Below are 4,369 nucleotides of genomic sequence, written 5' to 3' on the forward strand. Positions count from 1 at the left end.
AACGAAGGCTTGTTTGCAAATGTGTGGYTTTTGTGGGGAATTCAGGAAAGACCTTGGCTGGGAATGATGGTTTTCCTTGGTTTTGTAACTCCTTTGCTTGTGGTGGATCTTGTTTCCAGWAAATGGAAATAATTCCTGGTTTAAGCACTTTGCTCCCTTCATCCTCATGTATGCCCCCAGGGTGCTGAACTTGGAGCAGGGCTCATTCCTTGTTGGTTCTGGGCAGTCCAGATCCTTAATTTGTCACCAAACACATGGAATTGCTCCATAAAAGGCCACAGGTTGTGGGATTACTCAGCCAGAGCCAAAGGCTTGGATTCTGACTATTCTGGTTTCAAATCTAACCATTTTCTATGGGATTTTTGCCGATTTCTCCCTGTTTTTTCCCAAATCCTCAAGGAGGGGAGGCAAGGGATTTTGCAGAGGGGACAAACGGAGGAAGGAAGACAACCAGGAGTGATGAAAAAACAAAAGTAGAAAAATTAGACAAAGCTGATTGTTTTAAAAAGAGCAACTTTATTGTGTATTCACTGAGCTTTCCCAGTTGMTTCAGGAGGTACCCTGAAGGAAGCGGAGCCTGTGACGAATTCCAGCCCTCATCCCTTTTTTTTTAAGCTGTTAAGAAGCTGTTCTGATTTAATACAAATAGTTTAATTAGTTTAATTTAACAGACCTACTCCAAATAAACCTTTTTGTGAATTCCACAAACCCATGAACAGATRGGAAATCACAGGAGCCACAAGGTCTCGCAGGATGATCCTGGATGTTCCCTMCCCTGGCAGGTGGGTGCAGCTCAGGGAAGTTCTTTCCAAACTGGAGAAATGGGAAGCATGAAGTGCTCATTTCCCAAAGGAAATGACACTGGGCTTTCATGGAATCATGGACAGGTTTGGGTTGGAAGGGACCCTAAAGACCAYGGGCAGGGAACACCTTCCTTAAAGCCCCATCTGGCCTGGCCTCAGACAATTCCAGGGATGTGGAATGGAATTCCCCTGGGCTTTTCCAAGGACAAATGTTTCTTTTTGCCACCTCAAGCCTCTACCCCAACCCAGAATGAGCCTCTCGGGTTTATCACAGATGGACAGAGAGCAGAAAATCCAAATGCTGGATTTGGGGGGGAAAACTGAGAAACCTGGAGGTGTCCTAAAGCCTTCTGCTGTCCCGATGGATTCAAGCSGTTTATCCCACATTCCAAGGATGATGCTTGCCTGGTGGCCAGGCAAGCTGGAAGGTGAAGATTCATTTTCCCACAAATGAGATGAAAAACGATGAGTAAGATGAAACCAAGCATCTCCAGCAACTGCCTGCGAGGATCTCGACGTCGGGATGCTCCCGGTTTCCRCCGGATGCGGGAAAGAACGCCATTCCCAGGGTTCGGGGAGGGAGGCGAGCTCGTGGGCGGGAGTGGGCGCGGGAGGCTCTGGCGAGGAGCTCTGGGGCTTCCTGTTTCCTTCCGTAGCTCGAGCAGAATTTGAAAGCAGCGGCTGCCGTGAGCTGGACCAATGATCGGGGCACAGCGCGCCCGGGCCGCCCGCGCCCGTTACGGGTGCCCKGGGCTGCGCTCCCGGCTCCGCCTGGGAATCCCGGGAATCCCCGGCCCGGGGGCGGCCCGGCCCCGCACCCACGGTAAGGCGCTGCTCCCTTCGGCTGCTGCCAAGAATTGCGGGGGGAAAATCAGTGGAATAAGCGGGAAAATTTGTGATTTCGCGCTGGCTGCTACTCGGGGTGTGCGCTTTGCCCCGTCCCGGAGGGATGTGCTGTAGAAGCTTTGCATGCGATGTGGATCTGGGAGGAATTTAGGGATGCTCTGGGAGCCGCCGGGAGGGAACAGCTCTGTCCAGACACGGAGAAGGGGGAGGTGGGAGGTGGAGGGTGGATGTGGATGTGAAGGTTCTCCCTGGTCCTGCACTAGGATAACTGCATTCCCATTCCTGGAAGTGACCCAAACAAGGTTGGACGGGGCTTGGGGSAACCTGGGCTAGGGGAAGGTGTCCCTGCCCATGGCAAGGGRTGGAACGGGATGGGGCTTAAGGTCATTSCCACTCCARCCWTTCCAGKATTCCATGATAACGGCGGGCAGCAGCCTGTACAGCTGCGAACGGAGGCCGGGCTCCGCTGGCGTCATCCCTCCCCCCACACTGCTTAGTCACCTTTTTAGGGTATCTTTGTGCCGCCCTTTCCCCCTGATTCTGTGACCTCCCCTGGGATTTGGGCTGGAAAAAGAAGCAGCGCGTTCCCCAGCTGCCTCTCCCGCTCTGCCACCCCTTGCCATCCAATGTATCCCAAATTGCGGTTCCCTGCTCGTGTGTCCCTATGGCTGTCCCTGGCTCTGCCAGTGATTGAGCATACCCGGGCTCCCTTCTTTTCCTGCACTGGCTCAGCTTTCGCCCTCGGGAGCATCCTGCTGCAGCACATTGCTTCTCCAGGGGGAATTATCCTCATTATTCTTCTTTATTCCCGGCTGAACGGCCCATGGAGAGTCCCGTTGTGGCTGCGGGCAGAGCGCTGCCTCTCCCGACCATCCCATCCCACGGATTTCGGTGCCGGCCGCTCTTCCCGGTGCATCATCCCCGGGAAGGTTCCACTTCTGGGACGCAGTGTCTGCTCCATCCCGGGCCCCATCGCCGCCTTCCCCACCAAGTTCCTTTTTTTTTTTTTTTCCCTCCCCCCGCTTGGGCTCGCAACTTTTCGGCAACAGTGACCTCTGTCGGCATCGCCACCGGGGCCACCGGCGTGGTCCCGCTGTCACCCGGCTGCATCCCACGATTCCCTCCATCACGATTCCCTCCTTTGGCACAAACGGCACATGGCTGTTCCCTGCGGGGCCATCCCGCCGTTCCAGCTGCTGCGGAATCCCACAGCAAAGCCCTCGGCGGCGTTTCGGGAAGCGGCAGTGCCGGGAGAGCTGCTCAGAACCGTGTGCCCGTTCCCGAAAGGTGTCCCCAGGACAACCCCAGAGGCGAGGCCCCGAAAATCCCGGGTTTAATGGGAGGCCAAACCTCCGTGACTCATGTCAGCAGCGCCGCTGACTCACCCCGGGAGCGCTCTGTGGCCGTGGGGGCTCCGTCCCCGTCCAACGAGTGTTTGTCACCGGTCAACAGCGACCGGAGACACTCCAGGTGAGGTGACGGGAAAGCGCCRCTGTGACTGGGGCTGCCAGCTTGGTTTAGGCGTCACCTCGGCTCCTCCATCCCTACCTGTGCCCGCTCACAGAAGCTTTCCCTGTTGGGAAACTCTTCCAGCACCTCTGGAGCGGCTCTTGCGAGCSCGGAGCAGCGGCTGCAGGTGGCGGCGAATTTTGGGAGGGCTGTGGGGCCGTGGCGGCGGCCGGGGAGTGACTCAGAGGCGCTTTGGGGCTCTGTGGTTTTGCTTTCATGGTTTTGCTGTGACTTAGCAACTTGTTTGTTCGCTCTGCGGGAAGGCAGGTGCCGGCATGCCCGGCACATTGGCCAGATCCCGCAGGATTCTGGCCATCCCGAGGGATCCCGGAGGCTTTSGGGTGTTGCTTTGCCCAGTTGGATGTGGCTGAACCCCACAGGTGATGCATGTGATGGTGTGACATGATCGTTTGGGATCTGCATTCTGCAGGAGCTCCATCCCGTTGGGAATATCCAGCAGGAACAGTTTCCATCACTTCCATTTTAGAAGGAAAATGGGATTTTTGACAATGACTCTGGCATTCCCCGAAGCTCACAGCCAGGCCGGGGGTTTCTGGAGAGCTGCATTTGGAAGCTGGGCTGGCAGAATGGTGTTTTCCAGGGAGATGCTAGTGACTGCCAGCACGTGTTCCCATTTTGCTGCAATTATGGGCRAAAAGAGGGAAGGGAACAGGTTTAGTATTTTCCAATTGCAGCTGAAAATACTCTGAGCCCTCCTCCTCGTGTTCCTCATTCCCACGGGATGCTCGTGGTGTGATTTCTTCCAGGAAGGGCATTTCCCACCAGCTTGTGCTCTGCTGGGCAAAGYTCCAGGGATGTCTGTGGGAAGCAGWGGAYAGAGGAGCATCCATYCCTTTGTTTTTTKGGGGGAATATSCAAGCATTKRGTGCCACTGTGGCCAATRTCAGGCTCCAAAGCCTCCAGAATTCCACAGTTCCTGGGTTCCWTGGAGGCTTATGGTCCCTGGAGTCCCAAGGGAGCTGGATGGGAAATGGGTGAAAGCCAGAGATGAGGACCAGAAGAAGATGGTTTTGGGTGGTTTTCCTCCCTTGGCTGAGCCAGCGCATTGCTCATCCCATGGCCGCTCCCTCAGGCACTGCCGGGTTTTTCCTGGCACTGCAGTGACAGCGCTGGAAGGGTTAAAGCCACCAGTGGGTCCTGAAGACCAGGACTGAGGTTGGAATGCTCATCTGGACCATTGCATGGCAGGG

Source organism: Malurus melanocephalus, unplaced genomic scaffold, assembly GCF_030028575.1.
Source record: "Malurus melanocephalus ecotype Western Australia unplaced genomic scaffold, MMel_1.1 scaffold_13, whole genome shotgun sequence".
NCBI classification, from domain to species: domain Eukaryota; kingdom Metazoa; phylum Chordata; class Aves; order Passeriformes; family Maluridae; genus Malurus; species Malurus melanocephalus.